Genomic DNA, 14,479 nt, shown 5'->3' on the forward strand with positions numbered 1-14,479 from the left:
TTTTGCATCACTTTGTAAGCAAGCAGAGTGGCGCAGTGGAACCGTGCTGGGCCCATAACCCACAGGTCCGAGGATCGAAATCTCGCTCTGCTAACACTTTTTAAGTAAATGTGTTCAACATGTCAAATCTTATTTTGAGATGGTTTTGTACACTGTTTTGAATCACTTTGTAAGCTAGCAGAGTGGCGCATTGGAAGCGTGCTGGGCCCATAACCCACAGGTCCGAGGATCGAAATCTCGCTCTGCTAGCACTTTTTAAGTAAATGTGTTCAAAATGTGAAATCCTATTTTTGAGATGGTTTTGTACGCTATTTTGCATCACTTTGTAAGCAAGAAGAGTGGCGCAGTGGAAGCGTGCTGGGCCCATAACCCAAAGGTTCCAGGATCGAAATCTCGCTCTGCTAACACTTTTTAAGTAAATGTTTTTAAATTGTGAAATCCTATTTTTGAGATGGTTTTGTACACTATTTTGCATCACGTTGTAAGCAAGCAGAGTGGCGCAGTGGAAGCGTGCTGGGCCCATAACCCAGAGGTTGCCGGATCGAAATCTCGCTCTGCTAACACTTTTTAAGTAAATGTTTTTAAATTGTGAAATCCTATTTTTGAGATGGTTTTGTACACTATTTTGCATCACTTGTAAGCTAGCAGAATGGCGCAGTGGAAGCGTGCTGGGCCCATAACCCAGAGGTCCGAGGATCGAAACCTCGCTCTGCTAACACTTTTTTAAGGAATTTAAAATATGTTCAAATTGTGAAATCCTATTTTTGAGATGGTTTTGTACACTATTTTGAATCATTTTGTTAGCAAGCAAAGTGGCGCAGTTTTTGATATATTTTTTTTTTAAACCTCGCTCTGCTAACACTTTTTAAGTAAATGTGTTCAAAATGTGAAATCCTATTTTTGAGATGGTTTTGTACACTATTTTGCATCACTTTGTAAGCTAGCAGAGTGGCGCAGTGGAAGCGTGCTGGGCCCATAACCCAGAGGTCCGAGGATCGAAACCTCGCTCTGCTAACACTTTTTAAAGAATTTTAAATGTGTTCAAATTGTGAAATCCTATTTTTGAGATGGTTTTGTACACTATTTTGAATCACTTTGTTAGCAAGCAAAGTGGCGCAGTTTTTTATGTTATTTTTTTTTAATTTGAAGTGTGTTCAAATTATTGTGTAATCCAGTTTTTTAGATAGTTTTGACAACTATTTGCACCACTGCTCACCCGCGGGCTCAAGACTCTACATTTAGGTTTAGATATGGGTGTAAACAATTGGGGTGTAGAATCCCGAGTCCGGAGTTTTCCCTTTGTTACAACTGTCCCTGTGGAGAGGGTAAGTGGGATTCAAAAAAAAAAAAAAAAAAAAATGTACTACCCTACTCAGACGTACTGTAAAACTGGCCCAGGGCCAAACCTCACTGTACGCATTTTTTGCCACTACAAACTTCTCTGGTTACGTCAAATTTGAATTGAAACATTGTACTGATTTTGCTATTTACTTTGACCTAGGGGGACCACGGACCATCCAAAAGTTTTGGACCATTTGAGAAAGTTGTTCTCCTCACTTAACAGCCAGACGGACTTATAGGGAGGGGTACACCAAGTAGGAGGGTTGACAGTTCTTATACTGATCCGGGAAAAAGGGGGAGAGAGGGTGGGTACATTTCCCTCTTGCTAAGCTACAAACCCCTTGCTGCATCACTGACCCCGTACCCCTCTCAACCTTGAGCCCGCCAGAAACGCGAATGATTTGAATCATGCGCCCTCTTTGTTCACAGTGGTGCAAATAGTTTACTATTTTTGAGTTACTTTTGTATAACTTGCCTCACATTGTAAGCAATCAGAGTGGAGCAATTTGAACATGCTAGGCACGTAAACAACATGTACGAGGATCGAAACCACGCCATGCTAACAGAGGTCCCCGGGTCGAAACCTCGCTCTGCTAACGCTGCTTTTTTTTTTTTTTTTTTTTTTTTTTTTTTTTTTATATAGGTTTTTCAGGTTTTTTTAGATAGTTTTGAAAACTAATTTGCATCACTTTGCAGCAAGCAGAGTGGCGCAGTGGAAACGTGTTGGGCCCATAACCCAGAGGTTCCCGGATCGAAACCTCGCTCTGCTAACACTTTTTAAGGAAATTTGAATGTGTTCAAATTGTGAAATCTTATTTTAGAGATGGTTTTGTACACTATTTTGAATCACTTTGTTAGCAAGCAAAGTGGCGCAGTTTTTAAAGTTTTTCTTTTTTTAAGTATGTTCAAATTATTGTGCAATCCAGTTTTTTAGATAGTTTTGAAAACTAATTTGCATCACTTTGCAGCAGAAGAGTGGCGCAGTGGAAGCGTGCTGGGCCCATAACCCAGAGGTTCCCGGATCGAAATATCGCTCTGCTAACACTTTATCAGGACATTTTAATGTGTTCAAATTGTGAAATCCTATTTTTGAGATGTTTTTTTACACTATTTTGAATCACCTTGTTCGCAAGGAAAGTGGCTCAGTGGAAGCGTGCTGGGCCCTTAACCCAGAGGTCCGAGAATCGAAACCTCGCTCTGCTAACACTTTTTAAGTAAATGTGTTCAAATTGTGAAATCCTATTTATGAGATGGTTTTGTCAGCAAGCAGAGTGGCGCAGCGGAAGCGTGCTGGGCCCACAACCTAGACATCAGAGGATCGAAACCTCGCTTTGGTAACTCTTTTTAAGTAAATGTGTTCAAATTTCGAAATCCTATTTTTGAGATGGTTTTGTACACTATTTTGCATCACTTTGTAAGCTAGCAGAGTGGCGCAGTGGAAGCGTGCTGGGCCCATAACCCAGATGTCAGAGGATCGAAACCTCGCTCTGCTAATACTTTTAAGGAAATTTAAATGTGTTCGAAATGTGAAATCCTATTTTTGAGATTGTTTTGTACACTATTTTGCATCACTTTGTTAGCGAGCAGAGTGGCGCAGTGGAAGCGTGCTGGGCCCATAACCCAGAGGTCCGAGGATCGAAACCACGCTCTGCTAACACTTTTTAAGTAAATGTGTTCAAATTGTGAAATCCTATTTTTGAGATGGTTTTGTACACTATTTTGCATCACTTTGTAAGCAAGCAGAGTGGCGCAGTGGAAGCGTGCTGGGCCCATAACCCAGAGGACCGAGGATCGAAACCTCGCTCTGCTAATACTTTTAAGGAAATTTAAATGTGTTCAAATTGTGAAATCCAACATTTTAGTTAGTTTGTTTTGTATGTCTTGCCTCACTTTGTAAGCAATCAGAGTGGCGCACTTGGAATATACTAGGCCCGTAAACAATATGTATGAGGATCGAACCTTCGCTCTGCTAACAAAGGTTCCAGGGTCGAAACCTCGCTCTGGTAACGCTTTTATAGGAAAATTTAAATGTGCTCAAATTCTGAAATCCAGTTTTTTAAATAGTTTTGGAAACTAATTTGCATCATTTTGTTAGCAAGCATAGTGGAAGTGTGTTTGGCCATATCCCAGAGGTCCGAGAATCGAAACCTCGCTCTGATAACACTTTTATAGGCAAAATTAAAAGAACACGTTGCCTTGGATCGGTCGAGTTGGTCTTTGAAAAGCGTTTGTAACCGTTTTTTTATAAAATGCATATGTGTAGAAAGATGTTGTAAAAGTAGATTACAGTGATCCACACAAACATGCATCGACCCTTGAGTGATTCGGCGCCAAAGACGTATTTAAGCACTTTTGTTTTGAACAAGTCCGACAGTTTCTCTGGGCCGTTGATGTGGCTCTCTTAAACGTCACAAAAAAACTATCTAGGAGGGTCAAAGGAGGATCTGATCTAGAAAGGGCGAGTAAAGGGAGATCTCCGGCTAGTGTGATACGATCAGGATCAGGATCAGGATCAGATCTCCTTTTTGACCTCCCTTCATTGCGAGATCAGAGGGAGATGAGATTCCGCAAAGGTGATCAAAAAACAAGTGTGAACGCAGATCGAGATCGAGATCTGCAATTAAGCTGCTCACATCCGGCCAACGCTGTGTAATCTTCCTCCATGGTGTAATTTACATGGGGATTGTATACATTGTGCATGTGCACTTTATCGTGAACTGGTCCCCGACCCCTGATCCACCCCCCCCCCCCCGGCCTCGATTTTAATTCATTGAATGAGGATTTCCTGAGACCTTTCCTCTCCTTCTGGCAGAGTTAGCTCGCATTAGCCCAAAATACTGATTTAAACTTTACTTGTCCGCGACTTACATTCAAATGTAACATTTTAGTAGGCATCCTTTGTGAAAACCTTGTAAAACGGTATAGCGAAATATTTGTGTGGGAGCCCATATTTGTCGGCTGAGTCACAAATCTTCTGTAAAAGGTTAGATTAGGGTGACATCAATTCCAAGATAGAGTCACAGGAGGCACAAATTCCTGGACAATGAGGCAATTATTAATTAGTCCTGAAGAAATCTGCCCCACCTGAAGGTTCATATCCAGAATATTTCCAGTGGAGGGCGCCCTGTCTAGAAAGCAATTGGCAAACTACATATTTTGTGTTCATAAATGCAGGCACATTATTCATTAAGATATTTATGTTATTCTCTGAGAACAACATTGTTTATTACTTTAGAATGACAACATGAAAAAGGACAACCTATCCAAGCTTTAGACAGCCATTAATTAACTGTATACTGCTCGTAAGTTGAGTTACGTGATGTATGTCACTTGTTTATTATGATTTCCCTTGTCTTTATAACATGGAGCTTATATCGAGACGGAACGTCATAGAGGATACATAGCTTTAATCTTATTAACAGTCAACTATAAAAATTGCCATCGAAATAATATAAAACTGGCTATTAAACAGGACGATGGAGAATTCAGGCCTTTTCTGCTAATCATAATGCATAACTGAGTTAAATGCCACATTTTCCGGTGTGCCGCGTTTCCAGGGACTCGCTAACAATGTCTCCCTGTTTTTATCCGATCGTAATCCACCCCTTGGGCAAACGTCTTACACGTGACAGGTTAGTATTCAATACGTACATTAGTAAATACTCCCTACGGAGCAATGGCGAACTCTACAAATCCGAACGGGCGTCTGGATTTCGTCTAGGGCAAAGACTTTAAGCCATTAGCGTATGGCTGATTGTTAGCGTGCCCCTGTCCCTACCATGAAACACGGGCCTCAAACTGCCTCCGGGGACGGAAGGACATGAAGGACAGAAAAACCAAAAAGACTTGAGAATGAATACTGGTCTAGAAATCGGCTGTTTTTTATTCTGTATGGTTAAAAAGGACCAGTGAGTTGCAATTGCTTTGTCTGAACTAAACAAGCTCATTTTATGCATCCAACAATGACCATGGATCTTGCCGCTTTAATTTACTAACATAGCAAATGTTGTTGTTTAATGTTGATAGTCGAAAGTAGATGGGCGAGGCAAGGGTAGTTAAACACTAATTTGCGGGAATACTGGCAGCTCCTTGTTAAATTGAACAATACAGGGAGTAAATAAACATGAAGGATCCAAAACGTTTAACGTTTATCCGTCGATTAACGTTTGAGGGTTTCTCTCTCGCTGAATAATAATTCTTAATCAAGAGATTCAAACCATCATCTTGTGTTTGCTTTAAAAACATGATTGTTATAAAAAAAATACCCTGCCCTGACATCCAAATGGGACTGCATTAAATAGATTTTTTAGTTATGGCCCAAGTAAGTTATTTTTATAACACCCACAAATAAATTAAAAGTAAGTTAGTTTATGAAGCCCCAGAACGTTTACATTGTTTCAAAGTTTTGACCGATTAGCTACCCTTCTGCCGTTGATGGCGTGCGTAAAAAAGGCAACTTCGACGTCATTGTGCGAGATTGCTTTGTTGCAACAAATCTGCTATACAAAACAGGGCTCCCACATGTGATGTAGTGATGACGTAATAGGGCTTTTCGCGAATCTTTCTGAAAAGCACCTGTCGTGAGAAGAGTACTCAAAAAAAATATTTTCTTTACATTTAAATCTGTTTAATCCCATCTAAACTCAATTCCCATATTGATTTAAAATGTTTCGAATGGCTTTCAGCGTACATCACTTATTGTCGTTTTTGTTCAAGCTGATCTTTAAATGACAGGCTGTTAATAAAACTAGAAATTTTTGCAATTGGTTGCCCATGGAGAGTGACATATAGACACAAGGGATGTTGAGCTTTAATTGTCCAAATTATTTCAAAAGGAAGCGATCGGCAAAATGGATCAAGCACACCGTGTTTTACAACAAATACCAACCATCAGTGCAGTTTAAGTTTTGCGTTTTTATTTCGTCAAATTCATTTACAGTGAAATATAGTTAGAGTTAGGTAAATCAATCAAGAATTCGTTGGCACTTCGAGATGTACACGTTTGCACTTGGTGTTTGTTTAAACATTCATACTCTTTGCACAACATATATATAGGTTACATGTGACGCTTAAATAAAAACCATACAGGCTTTACTCATGTACTATTCGTCATCCTGTGATTTCAGTTCAAGTATCCGAATAACTGGTAATTTGTACAGAGAGTACATCAGAGTACATCCTAATCTGAAGCATCCCCCTGCAGACTAATCGACGAGGCGTTGAATGATCATGTTTATGTCTTAATTCAATTGCGTTGACAAATAGTGCATCACAATAGGTCAATGTCAAACCTCGATAATCATTAAGAGTTGGGCAACACAACATACACTAAACATTACTAAGTCTAAGGTTTGGAATTAATATAATTAATACTTGTTTAACACTTGGTGTAAGAAAAATAAAACAAATCAAGATCTAGTATACTCATTGCCCTGTACTTTGCCCTTTGTTTATCATCAAATATTTCAAAACTGCACACTGATGTTTGTCTTAACTGACACCAAGTTGGTGGAAAAGAATGAATTTGTAAATGACGATGTTAGTTTGTGTTCAAACCCAACAATTCGTTTCAATTAAATAAATTCTGTCTCAGTGCAGTCTCTTATAAAGGTTGTATCCTTTTGCTTGAAATATGAAGAAATAATGGCTTTATTTATTGTAAAGCTTGTTTATAGTCTTGTATAACTAATGAAACGGTCGACTGTGTGGTTATGTTTTGTTTACAACAATTTCAGTGATGTCAAAGTGCAATGGGATTGTTTTTTACAAGCTTTAATTGGTTTTAGTTTAGATGACCAGGTCATGCCAAACTCAGTGATCTAGCCAACTCACCCGAAGAAATCAAATATCCACACATCGGCCGATAGTAAAACAAAAGTGCAGGCGAAACTAATCACTGAGATTGATTTAAAGGTCATGACTATTTTGCAATGCAAGCACTCAGAGTGTTGGGCGTGTAACTATCTCATTAAGTCAAAAGTCAATTTGACGGACAGGTGTCGATTGGCCAATTACCTCCCGCGGCAAAATTCAATTCAACAATCATGGCTCGACTTAATTTGTGAATCAATTACCAAAAGAAAAGCGGAGAAAGAAGGTTGTGGAAAGAGCACACGAAATAGTTCTGTGTTAAATCTCGTAGACAGTTCAAATGTAGCTTCTGAACGTTGTTTAGGGTTATGTCAAAAGGGGCATGTCAAAGGCTTGGAACAAGCCCATACTGACATTCGATTTGGTTTAAAACTGATGAAGAAAATTGTAAAGAACATCTGTTACCTTTTACATACAATGTTAAAAGAACAGTGTTACTAAAACAATTAAATTCTTTTTGGCAAACAGGTAATACACTGTATCCTTCTCTAATGTTTTACTTTATTTTCCAAACACATGTTTTGTAAAAGTATCTGAGCAAGCTCTAATTTTAAACGTTTGTGGTTTCCGAAATAGTTAAAGAAGTTATCCTTTGTGAATCGAGTCGATATTATAATAGTCACTATTTATTATTTTGTCTTTTAAAACGTTTATGCAACTACAATTAGTTGTAGTTTAGAGTCCCTTTGACAGTCGTGGTCATTGATCTCACACTTTGAAAAAGGTCCCTATAATGACATTCAGCTCGTGTTTCTAAGACGAAAATTTGTCATTTCAAAAATAATGTTCCTTGACAGTGTGAATCGGCCTTCATTGGACTGCGCACGGTACGGCACCTAGTCCATGGAATCGTACGATGACGTCATTGATGCGTTCATCTTAGCAGGCCTCCCATGGCGAATGAATAACGTGAGAATGCAGGAAAGCTGCCAGACTAGTAATGGCTTGGTCGTTTAAACGGGATATCTGTAGTTTGTTGTTTCGAAGAAAACTAAAAACGTTGACAGCACAATACGGTGCTATAATTAAACAGTATGTGTCTGAGTCAAAGGTTGAGATGCCATCAGGGGCAAGCTATCCACACAGCAATTGATCGTGTCAGATAGGTCAAATCATCTCGCCATTCAGCCATTTCATAGAAGCAGATGGTCCTCTGTCCCGTATGAAATAACAAGATAAATTATTATGGTCCGTCCTTTAAGAGTGGTGGCGTTTTACTCATCCTCGAACGCGTAGTAGCCGGGGTCCTGATTGATCTCCTCACCCGTATTAAACATCCTCTTCCGGAAGATCCCTGCAGCGAAGTGATAATCCTGCTGTTCTGGCCCCCTGCTTAGCGACGACAAAGGGCGTCGTTTCCTCTGGGTTTCCGATTCGATTGCCTTATCGATAAATCGATTCCGTAGTTCGTCTAATCTGGTGGATTGTACCCGCTGACTTACTAGACACCAACAACACAACATGACGAGAATCAGAAGCAACTTTGGTCCCATCCTAATATCTGAATGCACAAAATCAAAAAATTTAATTAATATGATAGGCTAATCAACTTAGTTGTTCAATAGATAAACTTAAATTTAAGAAAATATTTTGATACTTTAGTTTCAACTTCGTCATTAAACCAACCAAATCTCCCTCAGGAAAATGAAATTTCTTTAAACGTCCTTTTAAGTTAATCTGCCAGTAGACACAACGTGTCCACATGTAACAATCTTAGATACACACCTTCAATGTTGTGACTAAAGCTGAAAAGGTGTTATTTGTAGTTCTGTACAGTTGACGGTTTCCTGTAAAATACAAAATGAATTGAAATGATTTATAATAACAATTGATATTAATAAGGATAATCAATGTGTGGTGAAGAGGTTTTCAACTAGTGGTTTAATCCCAACGAGGCCTGGTTCTTGATAATTTTACCCAGACGAAGGCCCGGTCACACAGGCCCCGATAACGAGTACGAAAACGAGAACGATAAAAATACACGCTCGCGATTGGTTGAATTGCTCCACGCAGAATACGCCCACGCTCATTCAACCAATCGAGGGCGTGCATTTTTATCGTTATCGTTTTCGTTCTCGTTATCGGGCCTGCGTGACCCAGACGAAGTCGAGGTAATTATCAAGAACCAGGCCTCGGCGGGTTTAAACCACTAGTTGAAAACTGATTCAACACACTTTGATTCCCATTCATTAATACCTCTTTTGTTAAAAGGCGTAATAAAGTAAGAAACTCTGTAAAACTTATCCGTTTCCGAGTGCTTGAGCTCTGTATGTTTCGACCTCCATGGTACATGTATGTTCAGTATACGTGTTGAATGTACATGTATGATGTCCGTACGCGTGTGTTTTCCGGTTCCGTTCGTGCGCATGCGCGTATAGTCTTGGTACATATTCGCTGGTTTTCCTTTCACACATAGCGCGGCAAATTCACCGACAGCGCCTGCATCGCCCGTAACAAGAAACGTCTTGCATCAAGACTAGCGCGGACAACCGGTTATAAACACTGGTCATTATCAACGGTTTAAACACCCCACGTGACGCGCTCTCCATCAATAGAAATAGCAAAACTGTCTGAGGTATTTGTGAATGTTAATTAAAAGTTCGTGTAATGCCCGTCATTATATCGACCTCACACAGTGAGGAAGGGACCATTCGTAATTGTGTTTAAAAATAACTGAAAATCAAAACTTTGTTTTTATAGAAAATTATGTGGGAGGAAAAAAATTACCAGTGGCAAAGATTGTCAATTTCATTCCTGATTAAACTACAAAGTCAAAATTTTCAGAGTGAGCCAGGAAAGCTTAGGCCATTGGAAACTACTGGAGACATGTGATCTGAAATATCTAGTTCTTTTGAGGCATTGCTTTGTTCTTCAGGGTAGAATAGAATAGAATAGAATAAAATAATTTATTGTCCACGTTAAAAACATAGAAACTTGACATCCACTGCCAAATTACCAGTATATACAATCAATATAAAAACTATAAAAGTTACAAAATAAGTTAAGTTAGAAATACAAAGCAACAAAATACAAAAAAAACCGCACACTAAAAAATGCACCAGTCAAAACAATGCTAACCGGTCACAATAGGACATCAAGACAACAACAGGCTGGGGAAAAAACCCACTACTCCTACCTCCTTGTAGCCACCCGCGACCAGCTAACGCTGCCCCGACCAATCCATTCCAACAATGCAAATAATACATTAAATACAAGACCATGGTAAAAAGTTCTAACAACCCTTAGTAACCCTGCTAGCATTGTTGTTGAACATGTGAATAACATTAGGAACAAATGATCGTCTGGTGCGGCATAGTGAAGTCCTAGGAACAGAAATACGAATACCTGACCTATTGAATTTAAAACAATTGTTAAGTGGGTGAGAGACGTCTTGCATTTTTTTTGTGTACTTTAAAGTCACCTGGAAGTGGTATTTTGTCAAAATAAAGCTTTTGTCACAAAAATATGTGTTTTGATGAGTGGAATATAAATAAACAATTAACTAAGGTTTAAAAAAAATTAGTTTCCATGTTATTTACAAATTTGAAAAAAAAGCCCGACCCGAGAGGGCGCTGTTCGTGACGTCAATCGAGGCGCGATGAATCGCATCCCAAAACAACATAGTGACGCTTGGCGCAAGCTAAAAACATGCCCTCAAAGTTGAAACAATACCTGATTTTTTTTCACGTTAGGCAAATGCTCCGTTAGGTTCGTTACGTCTTTCAGGTACCTTCTTCGACTTCCCCACTAGCTGGACAAATTATTGGGGTGGCGTCATGTTTTAGAAAAGAACTTTTCTGTTCATGTCAAAATGTGTAGTGTATTTCGGATTCTCGAAGCACGACGGCTTGAATGAAGTGTTTGTTGCACAGCGCTGGAAAAGACGTCGGACCGGACAACTTGGCAAACTGACACCATCTTTAGTTGTTTTGCTGCATCCAGCAGCAATACACCTGGTCGACATTGCCGGAAAAATGCAAAAAAAAAACTTTTTCAAAACGTACAAACCTACGACTAGGACTTGAATGTACTTGCCCGTACGTGTTTTCGATGTTCGATCGAGGCAAAGTCTTCCTCGATTGACGTCACAAAAGAGGTAGGCGGAGTCACCCTCCCCACACGACTTTATTTAATTTTTTAAACTTATAAATCGTTAAAAACAATTACTCAAATAATTATTTTATTGTTCAGGAATATATACTCTAATGTTTGAAGAAAAACAATTCTATTTCCAGGTGCCTTTAAGCATGAGTCTTTTTTTCATACAGTGAACAATTGGATCCAGATCATTACCAATTAAACGCTGAGCGATTTTCCTAGGTCTCTCCAGTTTCTTTACATTTTGTTTAGACAGATTACCAAAATTACAGATCAAACAAAAAGTGAGAATACTTTGAATCAGTGACTGGTAAAAAAGATTTAAGAGTCAGTTCAGGTAAATAGTTGACATAGTTGCTCACGGTCAAAAAATGAATTTTATTTATACTTTGTGGGTGGAAGGGCCTTGGGGTGCAAGTAAACAAAATTGCATTTTCAATTCTATATATAGCCCGTTGCCATGGTTACGGCTCATTTTAATTTTTTGCCATTTTAGGTCGATTTTGGGGTCTGAAAAACTGGTTTTTAGCTCATATTTACAACTCCACCCCACCAAAATGCAATATTAATTCAAAAAACCTTTTATATCACTACAAAGTATCATCCTTGGCCTTCCTTGAGAAAAAAAATTATTGCTTTAAATATCACCCTTGTGCTATTTTTGCATCATGCATTACAGTTTGTTTTTAGAACTTGCAAAGTCGACATTTTTACCCTATTTTTGGACCCCAAAATGTCAACTTGCCAGGGGTCTCAGAAAATTTTCCTTTCGTCTGTGATTAGGGCCAACACTGGTCTTTCTATATCTGGTGTCAAAAACTTGGGCAATTGTATCCTGTTGGGCCAGTACTGCTTCAAAACTATACTTTTTTCCCAAAAACATGAAAAATGCCTTTTTAAGGGTCTTTTCTTATAATATCGACATATGTGTCCATGGTAAAAGAAAAGGAATATTTTTCTTATACTTTGTGGATGGTAGGGACTTGGGGTGCAAATAAACAACATTAACATTTCAAATCATAATATAACACGTTGCCATGGTAACAGTTCATTTGTGTTTAGACCACTTTGGGCCGATATTGGGGAAGGAAAAATATTTACAACTCCACCCCACCAACAAACAAAAATATTTCATAAAACCTTTTACATCACTACAAAGTATCATCCTTGGCTTTACTTGAGACAAAAAAATATTGCTATAAATTTCACCCTTGTGCTATTTTAAGAACGTGCATTACAGTATGTTTTTAGAGCTTGCAAAATTAACATTTTTACCATATTTTTTGCCCTCAAAATTCCAGGGGTCTCAGAATATTTTCCTTTCGGTTTTGATCAGGGCCATAACTTGTCTTTTTATTTCTGGTAAGAAAAACTGGGGCAATTGTATCCTGATGTAACAGAACTGTCTCAAAAATAGATCCTTTTCCCCGAAAACATAGAGAAATGCATTTTGAAATATTTGCTTCATTTTGAATTTATAACATGAAGAAGTAAGCTATAATTCCATCAATCTGGCAGCTTTTTATAAGCACTTTGTAGGTTTAGTGCATTACCAAACATTGATCAGGACTTGTTGATGAACTAAATCTTATAATTTGCCCCACCCTGGCCCTGGCCCAATCATATTTCTTGACATTGCATAAAATAAAATAACAGTTTTGTGAACAGCGCCTCTTTTTTGAAAGTCACATTTTTTAATTCCCCTTGCACATCAAGCAAGTTTGTACTGTCTTTAATGTTTTATTGGTTCTCGAAATATTTCCCTTTTTGTTTTGATTGGGCTATCATTATGGTTTGCATGTCTACTGGGGAGAAACACTTTGGTTTATTGTATCCTGTTGTGACACTTCTGCCTCAAAAATGGTAATTTTTCCAAAAGCAATAAAAACGCATTTTGAAGTTATCCCTTAGTTTGAATTGATAAAAAACAAAAACGAGCATGCTTGTTAAAAGAATATGGCACTGTTTCCATGCTCTTTAAGCCACTGAGTTCTTGTTTTGTCATAACTACTTTACCTAGTTGTACAGGTATGATTCACATTGCAAGAAGAGAAGTAGTGCGATGAGCAATCTTTACTGTTCTTGTCTTTACATGGCCTTATAACAGTCTTCTTGGTCCCCTGCCCGCTACCAAACTAAACATTTTCATCCCAATCAGAACAAAGAGGCTCTAAAAGTGAGCAAGTACTGTATCCAAATGATCTAACCATTTAGCCGCTGTACCGCCCAGCCGCATTATAGCGATATAGTCCAGTCATACTGCAGCTGGACCTGGAAAAAATTGCAACAGAATTTATTTCAACTGTTATGGGGTCTATAGATACCCAAGTTGAACATATCAAAAGTCCTCCAAAATCCAAGTGGCGGAAAGCCGTCAAATTTGCATAATTATGTTAATTAGTTTCCGCCATTAGCTGAAAATGAAAAAACATGCATATCTTGACAACAAAGAGGGCTAGCATGCTCAAAATGGTGTCTATACCCATGTTTTCATGGTCAAGAAGTCCAATGAAGAAAGGAATAACCTTTAAAAAGTGACAAAAAGTCTTCAAATTTGCATAATTGTGTTAATTAGTTTCCGCCATTAGCTGAAAATGAAAAACCATGCATATCTTGACAACAAAGAGGGCTAGCATGCTCAAAATGGTGTCTATACCCATGTTTTCATGGTCAAGGAGGTTAATGATGAAAGGAATAACCTTTATAATGTGCCAAAAAGTCTTGAAATTGGCATAATTATGTTAATTAGTTTCCGCCATTAGCGCAAAACATGCATATCTTTGAAACAAAGAGGGCTAGCATGCTCAAAATGGTGTCTATACCCATGTTTTCATGGTCAAGACGTCCAATGAAGAAAGGAATAACCTTTTAAAAGTGTTGGAAAGCTTTCAAATTTCCAAAATTATGTTAATTAGTTTCCGCTATTAATTTGCTGAAAATGAAAAAAAAAGGCATAACTTTAAAATAAAGAAGGCTAACATGCTTAAAATGGTGTCTATACCAATGTTTTCATGGTCAAGGAGTTCAATGAAAAAATTAATAACCTTTCAAAAGTGTTGGAAAGCCTTCAAATTTGCAAAGTTATGTTAATTAGTTTCTTTCATTGGTGGAAAAACATGCATATCTTTCATTAGGTGCAGGTGGCAAGTCAGTTTTTACTGGCAACAGG

The 14,479-nt window shown here is 38.3% G+C and overlaps 1 long non-coding RNA gene and 3 other non-coding genes across 4 annotated transcripts in view; 3 read left to right on the forward strand and 1 right to left on the reverse strand.

Annotated features, from left to right (window-relative positions):
- Positions 1-643: 643 nt before the first annotated feature.
- Trnam-cau (transfer RNA methionine (anticodon CAU)) lies at positions 644-715 on the forward strand. The gene has a single exon. It is a non-coding gene; the product is annotated as a tRNA-Met (tRNA).
- A 227-nt stretch (positions 716-942) lies between these two features.
- On the forward strand, positions 943-1,014 carry Trnam-cau (transfer RNA methionine (anticodon CAU)). The gene has a single exon. It is a non-coding gene; the product is annotated as a tRNA-Met (tRNA).
- A 2,065-nt stretch (positions 1,015-3,079) lies between these two features.
- Trnam-cau (transfer RNA methionine (anticodon CAU)) lies at positions 3,080-3,151 on the forward strand. The gene has a single exon. It is a non-coding gene; the product is annotated as a tRNA-Met (tRNA).
- A 1,551-nt stretch (positions 3,152-4,702) lies between these two features.
- The window catches only part of LOC139940095 (uncharacterized), a 44,111-nt gene continuing 34,334 nt past the window's right edge, over positions 4,703-14,479 (reverse strand). The window contains exons 2-3 of the long non-coding RNA XR_011786381.1: positions 8,938-8,999; positions 4,703-8,713 (exon numbers count right to left, since the gene is read on the reverse strand). This is a non-coding gene — a long non-coding RNA (uncharacterized lncRNA). The remainder of the gene's footprint in view (positions 8,714-8,937; positions 9,000-14,479) is intronic.

Source organism: Asterias amurensis, chromosome 7, assembly GCF_032118995.1.
Source record: "Asterias amurensis chromosome 7, ASM3211899v1".
Lineage (NCBI taxonomy): Eukaryota > Metazoa > Echinodermata > Asteroidea > Forcipulatida > Asteriidae > Asterias > Asterias amurensis.